This window comes from Mirounga leonina, unplaced genomic scaffold (genome assembly GCF_011800145.1).
Source record: "Mirounga leonina isolate KUSES-001 unplaced genomic scaffold, KU_Mleo_1.0 Mir_94, whole genome shotgun sequence".
Taxonomy (NCBI): domain Eukaryota; kingdom Metazoa; phylum Chordata; class Mammalia; order Carnivora; family Phocidae; genus Mirounga; species Mirounga leonina.
This window is the reverse complement of record NW_023270855.1, coordinates 42,215,259-42,237,497: the sequence shown is the minus strand read 5'-3', so window position 1 is coordinate 42,237,497 and position 22,239 is coordinate 42,215,259. Positions and strand designations below refer to the sequence as shown.

The window sequence follows — 22,239 nt, the reverse complement described above, 5'->3', positions numbered from 1 at the left end:
ACCAGATATATAGTGGCAAATAAGAGTATGAAAAGATGCTCCACATCACATGTTATTAGAGAACTGCAAATTAAAATGAGATGCCACCACTCATCTATTAGAATGGCCAAAATCCAGAACACTGACAACACCAAGTGCAGACAAGGATGGGACACACCAGGAACTCTCATTCAGTGCTGGTGGGAATGCTAAATGGCACAGCCACTTTGGAAGACAGTTTGGCAGCTTCTTACAAAACTAAACCTACTATTATCATCCAATCCAGCAAGTGTGCTCTTTGGTATTTACCCAAATGAGCTGAAAACTAACTAACACACTCTGAACCTTCAGAACCTCCATTATAACAAGATCCTGTGATTTATATGTACACTAATATCTGAGAAGCCCTAATCTAGAGCTTCAGTTCAAGGGCCACACAGGGCAAGCAGGACAGAAATCAGCACCCTTCCAAGGTTGTCCTTCTTATAAGGAGACACCCCATTATACCTCTCAAGGTGAACCAGATTTAAACCAAAGCCCAAATTTCCCACAACCACAGGAGATGATACAAAAGCCTGCCTTAGTGGCAAAAGAACCAAAAATTCCTGAGAAATTATGGCCATGGAATACCCCTCCTGTGCACTGGCACCCAAGGTTCTCCTGATCTGGATAAACTAAGGACCCTCAAATTGTAAACATAGTTTGAGATCATCAACAACTAGTAATGCTACAGAATACTTGACAGAAATGAACACCAAGGCTAACTGCTCAATAGCAACAATGTAAGCCAGAAGATAATGGAATGATAAATTCAATATGCTGAAAGAAAAGAAAACATACAATCCTATACCCAGAAAAAGTGTTTTTCAAGGATGAGAGCAAAATACACATACACAAACTTAGAAGCTTTTTCTAGGGACAGGGTCTTTGCTGTCAGTTAGATTCTTTGTTTCTTTACTTTTTTTTAAGTAATCGCTATACCCAACGTGGGGATTCCAACTCACAACCCCAAGATCAAGAGTCACATGTTCTATCCTCTGAGCCAGCCAGGTATCCCTGTGGGTCAAATTCTTGAAGGGATCTGTACCCAATAAAACCAAGAACAACTTACTTATCAAAATCTTGAGGATCACTCAACCTAACCACCTTCTCAGTATCCCTAGAACACCGCTCAGGCTCTGCTTTAACATGAATAGGAAACTCACTATCATCTAAGGAATTTCCACTCCATCTTTCTCTTTAACTTCTACCTCATGGTACTAGTTCTGCCAAAGCAACAAAATACTACAACTAATCCCTCTTCCACTTGCCAAATCTTGATGTAGTTGATAAAAGTTGCCCCCACCTATTTCTTCTCCAAGTGAAACATCTCTAATTCCTTAAATAGTGCCTCAAGTCATCTAATTTCTACTTTCTTTTTTTTAATCCTTTTTTTTTTAAGATTTTATTTATTTGTTAGAGAGATAGCACAGGAAAGGGGAGCAGAAGGCAGAGGGAGAAGCAGGCTCCCCACTGAGCAGGGAGCCCGATGCGGGACTCAACCTCAGGACCCTGAGATCATGACCTGAGCCGAAGGCAGACGCTTGACTGAGCCACCCAGGCGTCCCTAATTTCTACTTTCATCACAAGCTAGACTGTTTTCCTCTGGATGGGCTCTAGATTAGTCATGTTTCTGAAAATGCAGCTTTGAAAACTAAACACAATACTGAAGGTACAAAGTATTATGTTCCCCTCTAAGAGTCCTTTTATTCTCAATCCTAAGAATCTATGATCTTCACGCTTCTGACTGAATAACACTATCTCCCCATTACTCTCAAAGTCAACAAAGCAGCATGTGAAGAACCGTTTTAAAGAATAGTTAAGGTGCGCCTAGGTGGCTCAGTCGGTTAAGCGTCTGCCTTCAGCTTAGGTCATGATCCCAAAGTCCTGAGATGGTGCCCTGTGTCAGGCTCCCTGCTCAGTGGAGAGTCTGCTTCCCCTCTCCAACTGCTCCTCCCCACCCCCCAACCCACCCCAACTCATGCTCTCTCTCTCATGCTCTTTCTCAAATAAATAAAATCTTAAATAATAATAAATGATAACTATCCAGCTCTGCTAATTAAAAATTAATGAAAAGGACCTGAATCCTTGCTTAGGAGTCAATTCAACAAAGCACCTTTAACCTACTAAGGCATAATCAATTTGTAGAGCATTTACAGTCTATTTCATGACACCATTATTAAAATAGTCAGTGTGTGTCCTCTCTTCTATTTTACAACTTACTTTTTAAAAATCATCCGCAGCACTTATCTGCTATACATCTAGAAGATATATAAATATCTGTGGTATTAAACTGAACATAGTAAAAAGAATACTTGAAACTAAAGTTCAAGTCCTGGCGGTACCTGGGTGGTGCAGTTAAGCATTGGGACTCTTGGTTTTGGCTCTGGTCGTAATCTAAGGGTTGTGAGATAGAGTCCCGTGTCAGGCTCCATGCTCAGCACAGGTCGGCCTGAGTTTCTCCCTCTCCTTCTACTCCTCTGCCCCCCCAAAATAAATAAATCTTTTTTTTTAATTAGATAGCAGTGATGATGGAATGACTTAGTAAATATACTTAAACCCAGTAACAGTGTGAATTTTACGTTGTGTAAAGTATATCTCAATTCATCTGTTTTTTTAAAAAGACTCTATTATAATAAAAATCTGAAATATAAACAGATTCTTATGCATAAAAATAACCCAAGATGGAAAAAAAATGTCCATATACAATAACAAGGGAAAACTAAGTAAATCAAAACCCACCCATATGATGCAACATTATGCAGTCATTAAAGATAAAACAGCTTTTGGGGCGTCTGGGTGGCTCAGTCGGTTAAGAGTCAGACTCTCGATTTCGGCTCAGGTCATGGTCTCAGGGTCGTGAGATAGAGCCCTGCATTTGACTCTGCGCTCAGCGGGGTATCTACTTGGGATTCTCTCTCCCCTTCTCTCCGCCCCTCCCCCCCAGCACTTGCTCTCTCACATGCTCTCTCTCTCTAGAAATCTTTTTTAAAAAAGATTAAATAGCTTTTAATAACACAGAAAATCATGCGGTCTTAACTTTTTAAAAAGTAACAAGAGATAATTATTAGCAGGAACATCTAAGTAAAAAATGTGTACACCTAGAAGAAGAAGACTGTAAGGCTATATTAAAGTGATGTCATCTCTGGGAGACAGTTTTCAAATGCTTACTTTTGCCTTGATAATTTTCTATATTTTCCAAATTTCCCATTTTCCTCACGGAACAAGTAACAATAAAAGATTATGTAGAAAAAGACACGTGTGGTCTTTAAGAAAAGACATGAAGGACTTTTTTTTTTTTTTTAAGATTTTTATTTATTTAACAGAGATAGAGAGCACAAGTAGGCAGAGCGGCAGACAGAGGGAGAGGGAGAAGCAGGCTCTCTGCCGAGCAGGGAGCCCGATGCGGGGCTCGATCCCAGGACCCTGGGATCATGACCTGAGCCGAAGGCAGCCACTTAACCGACTGAGCCACCCAGGTGCCCCACATATGAAGGACTTCATAATCTCATGTTCACTATCACTTTTTTCAGACTTTTAGTATGTCTAGGGTCGCTTCTATACAGATCAGCATTCTCTGACAAGCTGAACTGGTTCATCTGTTCCCCCCACCCCCAATATGAGTACTACAAACTGCTAAATAGGAGGGTTCAACAATGTTCTTCATGTTTATCTTGCCAAGAAAAGCCTGAAACTGGTAGAACCCAGTCTCCTTCAGAACTAAAATGTTGTAATATATTGTTATCAGTTCTATAAAGCAGTTCCATATCTCATTACTCACAAGCTTAAATGACATTCTCTTATGAACTCCATCACATTTAATAATTTTCTTAGAATGGAAATTAAGAATGAGGCAGGCATCCTGCCAAAAAAAATCAGATCTCTTGGAGATTTACTTAAAGTTTACAAGAAATACATGGGCAACTGAGAAACATGTTAAATACCATCACCAAGATGCAAGCAGTAAAATTCAGTATATGAAAAGTTCTACAGGACAAATGACTCAGTTTTTTTCAATATAAAAATTGTAAGGAAAAAAAGAGATATGGAGATCCTGTTAAAGGAGACTGAAGAGGGGTGCCTGGGTGACTCAATCAGTTAAGAGCCTGCCTTCGGCTTGGGTCTTGATCTCAGGGTCCTGGGATAGAGCCCCACATCGGGCTCCCTGCTCAGCAGGGAGTGTGCCTGTACCTCTCCCCCTCACCCCTGCTTGTGCTCTCTCACTCGCTCTACTCTCTCAAATAAAAATCTTTTTAAAAAAAAAAAAAAAAAGGAGGGACGTCTGGGTGGCTCAGTCAGTTAAGCGTCTGCCTTGGGTTCAGGTCATGATCCTGGGATCGCGCCCCACATAGGGCTCCTTGCTCACCAGGAGCCTGCTTCTCCTTCTCCCTGATGCTCCCCCTGCTTGTGCTCTTTCTCTCTCCCTGTCAAATAAATAAATAAAATCTTAAAAAAAAAAAAAAAGAGGAGACGGAAGAGACCTAACGAAAACCTCATCTGCATCCTACTTGAAATGGCCAGCTATAAAAAATATCTATGGAACAGAAAGGAAAATTTGAATATTAACTGGCTATTTTTATCATATTTAAAGGCTCTCCAGTGACTGTGATTATGCTTAAAACACAAGTACTACGGGGCACCTGGGTGGCTCAGTCATTAAGTGTTTGCCTTCAGCTCAGGTCATGGTCTCAGGGTCCTGGGATGGAACCCCACATCGGGCTCCCCGCTCAGCGGGAAGCCTGTTTCTCCCTCTCCCACTCCCCCTGTTCCCTCTCTCGCTGTGACTCTGTCAAATAAATAAATAAAATTAAATTAAAAAAAGAACAAAACACAAGTACTATTTTTTAAGACACATCTCACAATATTTATAGATGATATGGTGTCTTGGATCTGCTTCAAAATAATCCAGTACAGAAGGGTTGGGGAGTAAGTGGGGATATAGATCAATCAAAATTGGTCATAAGTTGATAATTATTAAAGACAAGTGTTCTTGGAGTGGCTCAGTCAGTTACGTATCTGACTCTTGATTTAGACTCAGGTCATGATCTCAGGGCCATGAGATCAAGCCCTGCATCGGGCTCCACAGTGCATGTAGAGCCCGCTTAAGATTCTTTCTCTCCTTCTGCCCCCCTCCCAACCCTGCTCACGTGCGTGCTCTCTCTCAAAAAATAAAAATAAAAAAATAAAGAGAAGTGTTCAGTACTTAGGGTTCATTTCATTATACCAATCTCAACTTCTGTGATGGATCTGAAATTTTAAGTTTCCTACAAAAAAGAATGAGGTATACAAAAATTACTATTATGCAATCAAACTCACAATTGATAGGGCAATGTAACTGTGGGAAGTTTGAGAAATATGAACTTCAAGTAAAGACCTAAAAGGTTTCCCTTTAAATAGGCAAAATTATAGAAGGACACTACCAGATCACATCTTAAGAGTTGAATTAAATAGGACAGACTTAACAACACAGGTATATCTCATACCACTGTATTTCCCTACCAGTGTTGAGAAATGGATTACAGAAGGAGCAATGACATACTCTTGGTTTCCTCAACCACGTAACCATGCAGCTTGTGGCTACTTTCAGAAATTTCTAATCTGGGCTAGCCAACATAGTTATCTTGATTGCTGATGGCACTAAATTTTTAATAACAAATATAGCAATATTCAGAAACCCCTGAAGTTACACATATTATTCACCATACCCACTATAGCCAATCTACTATACTGAGAATCCATTCTTCAATAAATCATTTTAATAATATCAATTTGCTACTCTTCCCGTTTCTGAAGAACAGGAGCTTTTTTTTTTTTTTTTTAAAGATTTTATATATTTATTTGAGAGAGAGAATGAGATAGAGAGAGCATGAGAGGGGGGAGGGTCAGAGGGAGAAGCAGACTCCCTGCCGAGCAGGGAGCCCAATGCGGGACTCGATCCTGGGACTCCAGGATCATGACCTGAGCCGAAGGCAGTCGCTTAACCAACTGAGCCACCCAGGCGCCCGAACAGGAGCTTTTTACAAGCATTTCTTCATGTCTACTAATGAAAGATAGAACAGTAACAAACAGATCCTGCTCTTTGACAGCCAATGTTTTATCTCCCTTGTCTCTCTGTGATTTAGTGATAAGGAGGAAAATGAAAATGAGTGAACTTAAGTTTACCCAAGCAATAATGTGAACACAAAATTAACAACCAACATAGCCAATCACATTATCTTAATAAGTACTCCTACATTCATCAAAGAACTATTCTTTTTTTTTTTTTAATAAAGATTTTATTTATTTATTTGACGGAGAAACATAGCGAGAGCAGGAACACAAGCAGGCGGAGTGGCAGAGGGAGAAGCAGGCTTCCCGCTGATCAGGGAGCCTGATGCGGGGCTCGATCCCAGGACCCTGGGATCATGACCTGAGCCAAAGGCAGACGCTTAATGACTGAGCCACCCAGGCGCCCCCGAAGAACTATTCTTGAATAAGGACGGACACGTTTCCCTAGAGGATACATAAAATCAAATTAAGGTTCCTATTCCAAGGCACTGAAGTTTATAATAAAAACTATTTCTGGGGGCGCCTGCATGGCTCAGTTGGTTAAGCGACTGCCTTCGGCTCAGGTCATGATCCTGAAGTCCCTGGATCGAGTCCCACATCAGGCTCCCCGCTCAGCAGGGAGTCTGCTTCTCCCTCTGATCCTCCTCCCTTTCATGCTGTCTCTCATTCTTTCTCTCTCAAATAAATAAATAAAATCTTAAAAAAAAAAAAAAGAACTATTTCTGAGTTCCAGTAACAAAGGGTAATTAGAGGCAAGTGTACAGAGAAGAAGACATAGAAGTAAGAGGATTTAACTTTTTTGGACCTCAGGAAACATTTTATAATAGGTAAAATAGTCTTAACAATACTCCACTTTCCCTCTGTGCCATTTTCTTTTCTTTTCTTTTTTTTTAAGATTTATTTATTTATTTGAGACAGAGAATGAGAGAGACAGAGAGCACATGAGAGGGGGGAGGGTCAGAGGGAGAAGCAGGCTCCCTGCCAAGCAGGGAGCCCAATGCGGGACTCGATCCAGGGACTCCAGGATCATTACCTGAGCCGAAGGCAGTCACTTAACCAACTGAGCCACCCAGACGCCCCCCTCTGTGCCATTTTCTATGACATTATGCTACAATGAATTCCTCTACAATGGCAGTTTTATACCAGTGTTAATTGAATATACAGTTGGTAACAGAGAAAGAGAAATTAAATACAAGACACAGTCTCTGAATTCAAGAGACTATTCAAGAGGATCTCAACACAGTAGAAAGGTATATATAAGTAAATCCAATGCAGAAATCCAAAGGAAGGGGCGCCTAAGTGGCTCAGTTGGTTGACCATCCAATTCTTGATTTTGGCTCAGGTTATAATCTCAGGATTGTGAGATCAAGTGCCACATTGGGCTCCATGTTCACCAGGGAGTCTGCTTGAGATTCTCTCTCCCTCTCCCTTTGCCCCCCACCCCACCAAAGCTCTCATTCTCTCTAAAAATAAAATAAATAAAAAATTTTAAAAAGAAATCCAAAGGAATTCACACATATACAAAACTATTACAGGTAATAAACAAGTTCAGCAAGGTTGCAGAACACTAGATGAACACACAAAAAAATCAGTAGTATTTCTATGCACTAGCAATTAGCAATCAGAAAATGAAATTAAGAAAACAATTCCATTTACAACAGCATCAAAAAGAAAAAAGTGATTAGCAATAAATTTAATCAAAGAAGTGCAAGCCTCGTCCATTGAAAATTATAAAACATTATTGAGAGTAATTAAAGAAGACATAAATAAATGTAAAGACGGGAGCCTGGGTGGCTCAGTCATTAAGCATCTGCCTTCAGCTCAGGTCATGATCCCAGGGTCCTGGGATCGAGTCCCACATCAGGCTCCCTGCTCAGCAGGAAGCCTGCTTCTCCCTCTCCCATTCCCCCTGCTTGTGTTCCTGCTCTCGCTATCTCTCTGTCAAATAAATAAATAAAATCTTTAAAAAGGAAAGAGAAGGAAAAAAATAAATAAATGTAAAGACATTCCATGTTCATGGATTGAAAGACAACATTGTTAAGATGTCAATATGCTCCAAGTTCATCTATAAATATGCAGTCCCTGTCAAAATTCCAACTGCCTTTTATGCAGAAATCGACAAGCTGATCCTAAAGTTCATATGGAAATGCATGGGATCCAGCATAGACAAAACAATCTTGAAAGGAAGAACAAAGTTAGAGAACTAACAGTTCTTGATTTCAAAACACACAACAATGTCTACAGTAATCAAGACAGTATGGTACTGGCACAAAGACAGACATGTAAGTCCACGGAACAGAACTGAGAATCCAGAAATAAACCCCTACGTCGAAGATCAACAGACTTTCAAAATGAGTGCCAGGGCACCTAGGTGGCTCAGTCAGTTAAGTGTCCAACTCTTAATTTCAGCTCAGGTCAGGCTCTCAGGGTCATGGGATTGAGCCCCGTGTGGGGCTCCGCACACAGCAGGGAGTCTGCTTCTCTCTCTCCTCCCTTCTCTGCCCCTCCCCTCCTCTTGTGCATGCTAAATAAATCTTAAAAAAGAAAATAAAAATGAGTGCCAAAGACAATTCAAAGGAAAAAAGACAAGTCTTTTCAAAAAATGGTACAAGAACTGGATATCCACATGCAAAAAAATAATTTGGACCCCTAACTTAAACCATATATAAAAAATAACTCGGGCGCCTTGGGGCGCCTGGGTGGCTCAGTTGGTTAAGCAACTGCCTTCGGCTCAGGTCATGATCCTGTAGTCCCGGGATCGAGTCCCGCATCAGGCTCCCTGCTCAGCGGGGAGCCTGCTTCTCCCTCTGACCCTCCCCCCTCTCATGTGCTCTCTCATTCTCTCTCTCTCAAATAAATAAATAAAATCTTAAAAAAATAATAATAAAAATAAATAAATAATAAAAGAAAAAAATAAATAAATAACTCAAAATGCACACAAAGCCTAAATGTAACACCTAAAACTACCAAACTCGTGAAAGAAAAACAGGCAGAGATCTTTGTGCTCTTGCAGTAGGCAAGGGACCTTTAGATGTGAGACCTAAAGCTCAAGCAACCATGGAAAAAACAGGTGAAGTGGACTTCATCAAAATTAGAAAGTTTTATGCTTCAAAGGATACTATAAGAAAATGAAAAAGCCTACAAAATAGAGAAAATATTTGCAAATCACATATTTGATAAGGAATTTGTAAAATATAAAGAACTCTTAAAATTCAAAAACAAAAACAAAAGCCTAATTCAAAATGAGCGAAGGACCTTAATACACATTTCTTCAAAGACCTACAGGGGTGCCTGGGTGGCTCAGTCGCTTAAGCATCTGCCTCCGGCTCAGATCATGATCCCAAGGTCCTGGGATTGGGCCCTGCATTGGGCTCCCTGCTCAGTGGGGAATCTGTTTTTCCCTCTCCCTTTGCCCCTCCCCCTGCCTGTGCTCCGTCTCTCTCTCTCTCTCTCTCTCTATCTCAAATAAATAAAATCTTAAAAAAAAAAAAGATCTACAAATAGCCAATAAGTACATCAATCATCAGGAAAATCAAAATCACAATGACATATCACTGCACACCCACTGGATGGAATTGAAGACATATAACAGATTGGTGGATGCCAGAGGCAGAGAGGTGGTGGGTGGGAAAAATAGATGAATGGGTTCAAAAGGTTAAAATAATAGTAACAGAGGAAGGAATGAGAGACAAATGAACAGAACTGACCAGTGAGCAGTAAGTGACTAACAAATCTAGAAGATTCATTTCAAGCCTAAGTAGTAAATGATAACTGAGAAATGTTTTGAACAACTTTAAGCTATTAAAATTCAAACCTAGCCAGTACCAAGTCAAGGATATGACTGTCATAGCCATTGTAAGACAAGCTTTTCATCTAAAGACAGATTAAATCTGGATAGGTTAAACTATCTCAGAGTAGACACATTAATGGATATGGTATACAATAAAAACAAATTTAAAAAAAAGACATAATAGCAAGTGTTTGTGAGGATATAGAAAAACTGGAACCCTCATATACTGCTAATGGGAACATAAAATGGTGTGACCACTATGGAAAGCAGTCTAGCAGTTCCTCAAAAGGTTAAACATAGAGTTACCATATGACCCAGTAATTCCATCCACTCCTAGGTACATACCTGAGAAATAAAAACGTATGTCCACAGAAAAACTTGTACACAAATGTTCACAGCAGCATTGGGGCACCTGAGTGGCTTAGTCAGTTAAGCATCTGACTCTTGGTTTTGGCTCATGATCTCAGGGTCATGAGACTGAGCTCTGCACTGGGCGTGGAGCCTGCTTGGGATTCTCTCTCTCCCTCCCCCTCTGCCTTAACCCCCACTTCGAGGGCACGGGAGGGTGCGCGCGCGCGCTCTCTCTCTCTCCCCCGCTCCCTCCCTCCCTCTCTAAAAAAAGAAAAATGTTCACAGCAGCGTTATTCATAATAGCTAAAAAGTGGAAACAACCGACCTTTGAAAGAATAAACAAAATGAGGTATACCCATACAATGGAGTATTATTCAGCCGTAAAAAGAAATGAAGTACTTGGGCACCTGGGTGGCTCAGTCAAACCTCTGACTCCTTGGTTTTGGCTCAAATCATAATCTCAGGGTCATGAGATCGAGCCCCACGTCAGTCCCCATGCTCAGTGAAGTCGGCTTGACATTCTCTCTCTCTCCCTCTCTCTCTGCTTCTCCCCTTCCTGAGCGCTCATGTGCATGCTCTCTCTCAAATAAATCTTAAAAAAAAAAAAAAAAAGGAATGAAGTACTCATACATACTACTACATGGACAAACTTTGAAAACATGCTAATGAAAAAATCCAGAGACAAAAGGCTATATATTATATGATTGTATTTATAGAATATGCCCAGAATGGGCAAATCCATCAACAGAAATTAGATTCCTGGTTGCCAAAGATGGGCGGGGAGGAGAGGAAGGGGTGGATGGGGTGGATGGGAGTGACTGCTAATGGGTTTGGGATTTCTTTTAGGGATGATGCAAATGGTCTGGAATTATATAGTGGTGATGGTTACACAACACTGAATACACCAAAACCCAAAATGACTTGTATATTCTAAAATGGTAAATTTTATTGTATGTGAATTATACCTTAAATTTTTTTAAATATGGAATAACATATGCCCAAAGATACATACTCATGAAAACACCAAAGAGAAATACATGAGGAGACTAAGAAAATGATCAGAAAGGCTTTTTACAGCTGATACCAAGGGAAAAAAGTCTGTCTTACCGCCCCCCCGCTCCGCTTCCCCACTCCTCCCTAAACTCAGAAATCACTTACCTGTCAAGAAAGAAAAAAGAAAGAAAGAAAGAAAGAAAGAAAGAAAGAAAGAAAGAAAGAAAGAAAGAAAAGAAAAGAAAAGAAATAAATCACTTACCTGTCACCCAAAGGAACATTTACACACCAGTACAAACTATTTCAATGAAAATATGTTCTATCTATAAGAAGATGAATAAGGGCTCTCTTGAATCCTCCCAGTGTATTTCTATTCCTCACAGAGAATATGGGTTAACACAAATGAACATCTGATCAAGAATTACAGACAGTTAAAAAAAAAAAAAAAAAGAATCTCTTTTTAACAAAGACAGCAGTTAAACAGCAGTTTAACAACAACAAAAAAGGGGCGCCTGGGTGGCTCAGTTGGTTAAGCGACTGCCTTCGGCTCAGGTCATGATCTTGGAGTCCCTGGATCGAGTCCCGCATCGGGCTTCCTGCTCGGCAGGGATCTCTCTATCTCATTCTCTCTCTCAAATAAATAAATAAAATCTTTAAAAAAAAAAAAAACAATAACAACAAAAAAAACTCAGAGGAGTCACTTTAGGAAGCAACATTTTTCTTAAGGGCCTCTAACTTCTATTCCCACTCATTACTATCCTCAATCTCCCCTAAATTTTTCATTCTATAAATTAACAAATCTTTATTAAAAAAAAAATGAACAAACTAGCTGTGCCTTCAGAGCTTAAGATGTAAAATATCTCAGGGGCACCTGGCTGGCTCAGTCAGTAGAGCATGCAACTTTTTTTTTAAGATTTTATTTATTTATTTGAGAGCGAGCAAGCGAGCACGTGCACACTCGGGAGTGCAGGGGGAGGGGCAGAGGGAGAGGGAGAGAATCTCAAGCAGACTCCCTGCTGAGCTCAGCCCAATGCAGGGCTCATTCTCAGGACCCTGAGATCATGACCTGAGCAAAAATCAAGAGTCCGATGCTTAAACAACTGAGCAACCCAGGTGCCGAGAGCATGCGACTCCTGATCTTGGGGTTCTGAGTTCAAGTCCCACGTTGGGTGTAGAGATTAAAAATAAAATCTTCACTGTGTCTCTGTCAAATAAATAAATAATATATTTTTTTTTTTTAAGATTTTATTTATTTATTTGAAGAGAGAGACACAGCGAGAGAGGGAACACAAGCAGGGGGAGTGGGAGAGGGAGAAGCAGGCCTCCCGCCGAGCAGGGAGCCCGATGCGGGGCTCGATCCCAGGACCCTGGGATCACGACCTGAGCCAAAGGCAGACGCTTAACGACTGAGCCACCCAGGCGCCCCAATAAATAATATCTTTAAAAAAAAAAGAGAGAGAGAAAGAATGAAGACTTGGGTTAACAGCAGCTCTAGAGAAAAAGACCTAGAAGGGAGCATACTACCAGACAAGTATAAACCAACACTAAAAAGTGGATATTGAAAGAAAGAAGAAATTATTGTAAAGCAGCAATGGTAGAAACGAAGTGGTAAGCTCCCCAGGGAAGTGGTCATTTTGAATTCCTTAAATACTTCATTTCCAGGGCCTAACACAATACCCGGATCAGACCGTATCTGACAAACTGACAAACTGTAGCACATCCACAGGAGATGCCCCACATAGTAAAAGGTTTAGAAAGCACATTTCATAAGAGGTGGCTGGGGGAAAAAACTGTTTAGTCTGGAAAAAACTTAAGTGGGACAAAATAATTCCAAAAAGGAATTACTCTTGCTGTCAACACTGTCAAAAGTTAAAAAAAAAAAAATCTAAAAACCAGGAACTTCTTTAATTAAAGGGAGTAATCCCACCAAGAAGGGACAAAGGTTGACTTGTTAGTCAAGGTACTTGATATGAGGAGACTGATTTGCTTGGGATCAAGCTAGCAGTGGGAGTGAGAATAGGTCATCAATTCCAGCTGCAATCACTCACTTCCTGTTTGGCCAAGGGCAAATGATATCACCTCTCCACTTAAGCTGAAAAACAGTAATTTAAAATATCAATATTATAGGAGTATAATTTAAATTAGTTAACAAGTGCAAAATGCTTTGGAAATTTACTTTATTATGATAATGAAAACTGCATTTTCCTATTTTACACATACACTGAGGTTGAACAGTTAAGTAAATCTATTATAAATAACAAGAGCCAAGTTTCTCACTGTCAGAGAAAAAAGTTACTAATAAGCAAGGAGAGGAATGCTAGAATGAACTTGTGGTACTGGACTAGAGTCAGAGAGACCAGTATGACCGCATCATATGTATATACTGATAGATACGGAAATAAACATAGATACGTGTGTACCTGGGTCAGTATAGATACATGTATTTCTTAGGTCTGCCCTCTAAGACGACCTAAAGCAGTGACAGCCCAGTAGCAGTGAGTACATCCATTTCATTTAGAAACTAGATCTGGGTTTCTAAATATTTTTCTCCAATAAAAGAAACCAAGGCTCCTTGGAAAAATGGCTGATTCTTCTGGGGGCTGAGACAGTGAAAATACAAGATGAGACTGGAGCATCTTGCAGCATCAGAAAGTAAGCTCCAAAAAAAGAAAAGGGGGACATATCAAAAGAACATAGGTGCCAAATGGCCAAAGCCAGAAGAATGTGAGCAACAAAGTACTGTATTGGATTACAACCCAAAGGAAAAAATAAATTGTCATGAATCCATACTGATACAAATGAGTAAGTAAATAAATTGGGGGAGAGTCGTGTACAAATCTTCCCATCAGAAGAATTCCAAATAATGTAGAAGGAATGAGGGAAACAGAAATTCAAACAATTACACACTAATTGCTGCTGCAGGCAATTTTCACCGATAAATGCTAAAATTCGTGGATCAAACTTAAGATCTTTGTGTAACCTCACAGAACCTCCCCCAAAACATTTATTCATTACTGTGGGTGATTCTAACACAGGCTCACAAATTCTTTGATACTCATCCCTTCAGGAGGTAGAGCTTAATTAATTCCCTTCCTCCAGAAATGGGCTTGACTTGGTGACTCGTTTCTAGCTTCTAACAAAGTAAGGAAATGGAAAAATAGTCACTTTAGTGAAACCAGGCAAATATTACCTTAATCAAGTTATCAAAGTTAACATCAGTAGTAAGTCACATTGCTATCAGGTATCCCCTGATATGCAATATGACGTGACAAGAAGGACATACCATCTCTATGGTACTCTTCTCCGAAATGCCTCACTTCAGGCTAATCATGACAAAATATCAGAAAACCCAATTCAGGAACATTCTACAAATAACCGACTGCTACTCTTCAAAGGTGTCAAGGAGAAAAAGGCAAGCAGAGACTAAGAAACTGTCACAGATTGTTGGAAACTAGGGAAACAGGACACCTAAATGTAATGTGGTATCCTGGATCAGATCCTGTAATAGAAAAAGGGTATCACTGGGGAAGAACTAGTGAAATGAGAGGAAAGCCTGTAATTTAGTTAAAATAATATTAAACTAATATTGACTTTTTAATTTTAATAAATGTATCACTATATAAGATGTTAACATTAAGGAAAATTAAGTAAAGATTATATGGAAATTCTGGGGCTCCTGGGTGGCTCAGTCGTTAAGCCTTCGCTCAGGTCATGATACCAGGGTCCTGGGATCGAGCCCCGCATCAAGCTCCCCGCTCTGCGGGAAGCCTGCTTCTCCCTCTCCCACACCCCACCCCCGCTTGTGTTCCTTCTCTCGCTGTGTCTCGCTCTGTCAAATAAATAAATAAAATATATTTTTTAAAGATTTTATTTATTTATTTGAGAGAGAGAGTGAGAGAGAGAGAGAGCACAAGAGGGAGGAGCGGGAGAGGGAGAAGCAGACTCCCCGCCGAGCAGGGAGCCCGACGGGACTCGATCCCGGGACTCCAGGATCATGACCTGAGCCGAAAGCAGTCGCTCAACCAACTGAGCCACCCAGGCGCCCATAAATAAAATCTTTAAAAAAAAAAAAAAAAAAGATTATATGGAAATTCTGTACTATCTTTACAATCTTCTGTAAATCTAAAATTATTTCAAAATAAAATATTTTTTAAACTGCCTTCTTGTAAAGTCAGAAAGAAAGTGAGGAAAAGCAATACATTTTAAAAGAAATTGAAATACATGCAAACCAATAAGAAGTTCTACCGCGAGAAGATTAACATTTCCAGGCGCCTGGAGGGCGCAGTCGGTTAAGCATCAAGACTCTTGGTTTCAGCTCAGGTCGTGATCTCAGGTTCCTAAGATAGAGCCACCGGATTCTCTCTTTCTCTCTCCCGTACACCTCCATGCACACACGTGCTCTCTCCCAAATAAATAATCCAAAAAAAATTTTTTTAAGTAAGATTAACTTTTCTACGGTATAAACAAACACCAAAGTAAACTGGATTGACTTTCAAGCTCAAAAATTTAATGACATACAGGGGCGCCAGGGTGGTGCAGTCCGTTAAGCCTCGGACTCTTAGTTTCGGCTCAGGTCGTGATCTCAGGGTGGTGAGACAGAGCCCTGGATCCCTTGGCACTCAGCTTGGCGTCTGCTTAAAACACTCTCTCCCCCTCTCCTCGCCCTCACCCCCACCTCGCACATGCGCACTCTGTCTCTCTCTCAAAAATAAATTAAACAAAAATGTAATGGCATACAAAACAATTCCCATTAGGTCTGTGTCGAGAGATTAGCCCAGAGAGCTCTAAAAAGGTGGTGAATATGATCCCTCATATATGTCAGTTTGCTTTATCCCCTTTCTTGACCATAATTGTCCTCAACACATTCCTAGCAGTTAAGTCCACAAAAACCTGGTTCTAAAAGTGCCATTTAGAAGAACAAAGTGAAATTTGTGATATTTACTCGGTTTCCTTTTCAAATTACCAAATCAAATGAACCACCAATGACTTCCATTAGGTCAAAATGTTCCTCAGATTTTCTTGCTTTTTAAGGGAAAATAAAATCTACACATCAACTAACCATGCTTAGTATTTAAAAAAAGAAGGGGGGCGCCTGGCTGGCTCAGTTGGTGGACCGAACATGCACTCTTGATCTCAGGGGTCCTGAGTTTGAGCCCCATGTTGGGGGTAGAGATTACTTAAAAATAGTAATAATAATAATTTTTAAAAGAAGAAGAAGGAAAAAAAAAGAGGAGGAGAAGAAGGAAGAGAAGGAGGAGGAGGAAGATGCCCTAAATTTGAAGGGTCAACAGCAGAAATTTCAAAAAAAAAAAAAAAAAGAGACAAAGGATGGATCAGTTGGGGAAAAAGAACAAGACACTGAAATCAGGAAGAACTCTCTGACTAAAGCTAAGTCACCAGGACGCCTGGGTGGCTCAGTACGTTAAGCGTCTGCCTTCAGCTCAGGTCATGATCCCAGATTCCTGGGATCGAGCCCTACATCGGGCTCCCTGCTCAGCGGGGAGCCTGCTTCTGCCTGCTTCTCCCTCTGCTTGCCACTCCCTCCGCTTGTGCTCTCCCGCTGTCAAATAAATTTTAAAAAAATCTTTAAAAAAATAAAGCTAAGTCACCTATCTTGATTACACAAGTCCCCCCTTCACACAAGGGAACACTCACTTCCACAAACACCCCCACCCTATAACCAAAATTAAAACCACAAGGCAGTATCTTTCCCAGCTCTCAAACCATTTCAAGCAAGCTTGGGAAACCTGTCCTACTCTCCCCTGAAAGCCAGAGTATGTAATTAAAAAGTTTTCATATCCTCAAGAAAAATTAAAAACAGAGCTAAGCCACCTGGACATAAGAAAATCCAGGTGCTTCCTTCAATGTCAGCAAACAATGGAAAATGACTTTTTAATATGTAATGTAAACTTGCTTGTAAATTTGAGAATCTTAACACAGGTTAAATAGGCTGAGATGACAAATATTTCAAGAGATGACTTAAAAAAAAAACAACACTGAGACAGGGTGGGAAAATGTTCTTAGAATCTTCCCAGCACTGTCAAACACTAATGTATTTGTTCATACAATGGAAAAGAAGGGAAACTCACCAGGATTCAGTAATTTGATTAAAACATCCCCTAAGAACATCCAGGGCCCTTAGTTCCCATTCTATAATCAATTGCCTTTTTATTACTGATTTGGCTGCCCAGAAACAAAGGAGGCGTCCTAGCCAGCGGATAATTAATTCCAATTGTGTACATGCACTTTATACTTTCGGTGTAAATAAACTGGTATCTGGCTAATCAGTCTCTGGTGAGATTACTTTGCATGAATAAATTCTCAAGCGCTTGAGTCACTCCTGTGTGAACCAAAAATTTCACGTTTCTAAACTGGGGGGAGGGGGGGTCAGAGAGACCTTGATGTGGATGCCAGTTCTGCCACATAACTATCTGTGTGACCTCTTATTCTTGTCAGTCTCAATTTCCCCATCTGTAAACAAATACCTACAATTAGTCCCTGGAAGATGGCAAGTGCTCAAAAGGTGACAGCTTTATTATTTTTAAGCCAAACTGGAGAGGAAGACTACCACTGATACAGAAACATTTCACTTGAAAAGGAGGAGTCTGGACCATCAAAGCACTGCATTGGAAAGACACCCCCTGAAGAGAGAGGTCCCGTCCCAGAGAGGTGAGAGGAGCAGAGTTTAAAAGTTGCAAGTAAAGTACCTGCTGCACTGTACTCACTTAGCAACTCCAATGTTGTCTACCAAACACCCAGCCGGTAATAGTTAGAGCATGACAACTGTTCACTCTAAATCCATGTGCTCAGCTTGGATTCAGGACTGATTTATAAAAATAGCTGTTGCTGCTGCTCTTTGAATCTCTTTGAGCTGATGACTGGGCAGTGTTACCCTACAGGCCTAGAGCAGCTGTATTCCCTCACCACACCCATTTCTCTGCCTACCCAGCCGAGCTGACGGCACCCCCCTCCCATCTCTGCAGCATACTATTCTCCCTCTTCCTGGGCTGAGTGAGCAAATTACAAGCACAAATATCCCCTGATGCAATGCCACAACCATCCCTGGGAAAGAGCAGAGGCAGTTGCCAAAAGCGCAGCAGCAGGGAAACGGGCGGGAGACACACACACACACACACACACAGAGAGAGAGAGAGAGAGAGAGAGAGAGAGAGAGAGAAAGAGAGAGAGAGAGAGAAACACTGCAATGCTATGCAGCCAGGGAGAGCGAATCGAGAGGCCCTAGGGAGCAATAGTGTAACCGAACCAGAGGAGGGAAAGGAGAAAGGGGGTTTCCAGGAGAAAGCTGGGTAACACTAACCCTCCCGAGAAGCGCGCTTCACACCGGGTCTGGGTGCTAAAACACAAACCTAAGCGTAATGACTGCCTCCTCCCCAAAGCAGCAAATGCATTTAATTTACACGTTTCTGAATGGGAGCAAAAAAATCCCAACGTTCCCCCACGAGGTAATTTCACCAAAAAAGAGCTCAGGCAATACACCAGCGGAGAACCTGGTCCAAGTGCTAAATCACAATCTCGGTTCTGGGTAACGTTTCCAACTGTCCCCTCCCGGTCCCTGTCCCAATCCTCCCATCCCCACCCTTGCTGCGACGGCTTCGCCCTCCCGCAGCCAGACACACGCTAGTCCCCCAACAGTGCCGGAGGGGACGCGCGCCGGGAGCCCAGGCTGGGGCCCGGTTCTCCAGACCGCCCCTCAGCCCCGCCCGTAACCGCAGACTGGGCACTTTCTCTAGCTCACATCACCCCCACCTCAACTGACCCCCCCGAAGTCTCACGGAACGACCTTTGAGTTTTCCTACGCCCCCGAGCCCCACCCAGGGCCCCAGACCGCAGCCGACCCTCGCTCCGCGAGCGCAACCCCATCCTCAGCCCGACGCTTGCCGCTCGGCCCCACGCTTCAGACGCCCGAAGCCCTGGTCCTCTCAGCCCGCTCCGCCCCGAGGGGCCCCCGGATCGCTGAGCGCCCCGAAGCCTCGGAAGATCACGCCCGCAGGCCCCCAGCCCGGCGGCCACCGCCCTTCCCCGCCTCTGGCGGGCCCTGCGGGGTCCCGGGCGGCCGCGGGGCGCGGCTCGGGCAGCCCCCGGGACAGTGGGGAGGCCGCCCCTCCGATCGGGCCCCGCCTGTCGCCGCACCTACCCGCCGCCGCCGCGCCGGAGCCGAAGCCGGAGGGAGCCGGGAGAGGCCCGGGAGGAGCCGGGAGGAGCCGGGAGAAGTCGGGAGGAGCCGGAGCCACCGAGCTAGCCCGTGGGGCGGGGCGCAGGGAGGCGGCCGCTTCCTCGTCGCCCTCTTGAGGGCCGGCGCGAGGGAGTGGCGCCGCCACCGCCTATCCCGCGGGCGCCGCTGCTCCGACCAATAAGCGAGGCGAGGGGGCGGGCGGAGGGCTGTGGCAGGCCAATGGGCGCCGGCCCCGCCGCCTCGACCTCGCCGTGGTAGCGGCGCGAGCGGAGGGCCGTTGGGGGCGAGGTACGCATGGGGGCTTCAGACTCCCGCCTCCCGTCTGCTAGCGCCCGGGCGGCCGGCAGGTAGACCGGCCGCCGCCGCGGCTCTGTGGTGGACGTCGCTTCCTTTCAGAATTTGGGTGCCTGGAGCGGGGAGGATGCGAGCGGCCGGGGCCCCGGGTCTCCCCGCCCGCGGGGCCTGCGGGCTCTGTGATGTAACCTGGGCGGGGCGCGGGGCGGGGCCTAGGGCGCGGGCCAGCTGGTCGCGGGAAGGAACCGTGGGGGGACGGGGACGCGGGTGTGGGGCCGCTCCAGGGCTGCGCTGCCACCAGCCACAAGTGACGTGGCTGGTCCAAGTTGAAATGTGCTGTAGGTGAGAATACACATCGGATTTCCGAGACTTAGTACCAAAGAATGTATCTCATTCATAATTTTATATTGATTATAAACTGGATAATTGATGACAAAATTGGTTACAGTTTTAGATATATATGGTTAAAAAAGCACATTTAGAATAATTTCATGGGTTTTTTTGTTGTTGTTATTGTTTGCTTTTTAAAATGTGGCCACTAGAAAACTTAAAATTACTATTTCGGTCACGTTCTGCATCTGCTGGATAGCAGGAAAAGTGATGGCTAACGCCTGAGTACTTACTATATTCCAGGCTCTCTCGTGTTAAGTATGCGACACCTAATAACTCATTTAGCTGTCACAACAATGCTCTACAATTGGTGTTCATGTTCCCATTCTCATTTTACAGATGAGAAACAAACACAGAAGTTTGGTAATTTACCTAATGACAGCAAGCCCGCAATCAGCAGATTGGTGCTTTAACTCAGGCAACGAGGCCTTGGGGCCATGTAGTCAACCTCTAGAGCAGGCTGCTTACCAGAAAGAACACTGGACTTGGTTGAAAGCCCTGGTTTGGGGTCAGCTCTGCTACTCTGTGTGTCACCGTAGAGAAGTTCAGCTTCAGTTGCCTTAGTAAAAATGAGATAATGCAGTCACCGGCCTCTGTCATCGTCCCCATTAGGGTGACCTAGAAGTAGCATAGTGAGGTAGTTAAACTTGGACTGTGGCCCCTGAGTCCCTGTGTACACATCTGGGAACTGCTACTTAGAAGTTACGTGAGCTTGTGGGAGATACTTAATTTCTCTGTACCTCAGTTTCCTCAGCTGTAAAATGGGTAAGAGTGGCACCTAGTTTATTAGGGTTGTTAGGTGGATCACATTAAAGTGCTTAGATTGGTGCCTAGGACTTAGCAAGCATTTATAGAGTACTGCTCATAATGACTATGAAGGAGCATTTATAGCCTATACAAATACAAAGGAATGAAGAGTAGAAGGATAAGTGAAAAAGGCATAGTACTATGAATTTGGAGCCCTGGAAAAAACTTTAGGCCAGTCACAGAGAACTGAAATGACGGATCTAGGTCACAGACCAATTCATAAGGCAGGTGTTGTGGGACCAAACTCAGAGCTTTTCCCCTCTCTCACATGCAGACTCCAAAGCAGGGAAACAGCCGTTGCAAGCCTGAATTCATTCATCCAACAGACACTGAATGAGGACCAGCACATCAGGAAGGCCTGCATGGTGAGGGTCACTTAGAAAAAAGTAAATAAAATAGGCTTCCTGTCCTAGTGAATTAGCATTACTTCATACCAAAGCCCACAGATTTTTGTCCAAGCAGGAGCCTAACTGTTGGGAGGGTGGGAACTAAATAAGCTTAAAAAGCTAAAAAGCCTAAAAAAAAGGGTGGGAGCTAAAAGAGTTATTCTGATTCTTCTGCTGCCTAGAGTAACCAGCCCCAGTGCCCGTCCCAGGCTTCAAGAGTGGAATTAGCTTTGAGCTCCTTAGAAGTCAGATGGCTAGGAAAATTCAGAAGTGTTGGAATCTTCCATTCCTTCTTTAAGGTAATAAAGTCATCATATTATGTGTATCGTGTATCCCAAGATAGTCACTCAAGAGTCATTCTCAATTATCCCCCCACCTCCCCCCATCTCAGGCCTACCAGATGCTCCTTCTGCCTCAGAAACATCTCTACTGGGGCGCCTGGGTAGCTCAGATGGTTAAGCATCTGCCTTCAGCTCAGGTCATGATTCCAGGGTCCTGGGATCGAGCCCCACATCGGGCTTCTGGCTCAGTGGGGAGCCTGCTTCTCCCTCTCTGTCTGCCTCTCCCCCTGCTCATGCTCTGTTTGTTTCTGTATCTCTGTCTCTCAAATGAATAAATAAAATTAAAAAAAAAAAAAAGAAAGAAAGAAATATCTCTACCTAAACACTGATGCCCTTCTGGTTCAGTCCCTTTTGTCTTTCCTATGTACTGCCACAGCTACTTCCAAGCCCCCCTTCCACCTGCTTCAGTCCCAGTTACACAACTTAGGCACCACCCTCTCCAGTTCATACACATCCTCCTGCACCCCTTCTATGCCTCTCTCTTACAGCACTTACCACCTATGTGGAATCACTCGTGGAAACGTGGATCTGCCCTAATAGATTGTTTCTCAAAGCACAGTTCCTTCTGTTTCCCCACCTCCAATGGGAAAGAACACTTCCTCCAGTGCCAGAGTACCCAGGATGGAA

At 43.0% G+C, this 22,239-nt stretch overlaps 1 protein-coding gene across 1 annotated transcript in view; it reads right to left on the bottom strand.

The window, feature by feature from the left end:
• The window catches only part of MAP4 (microtubule associated protein 4), a 200,329-nt gene extending 180,823 nt beyond the window's left edge, over positions 1-19,506 (bottom strand). The window contains exon 1 of the mRNA XM_034998405.1: positions 19,356-19,506. The gene's annotated coding sequence lies outside the window, so the exon portion shown is untranslated. The remainder of the gene's footprint in view (positions 1-19,355) is intronic.
• Between the last annotated feature and the right edge of the window lie 2,733 nt (positions 19,507-22,239).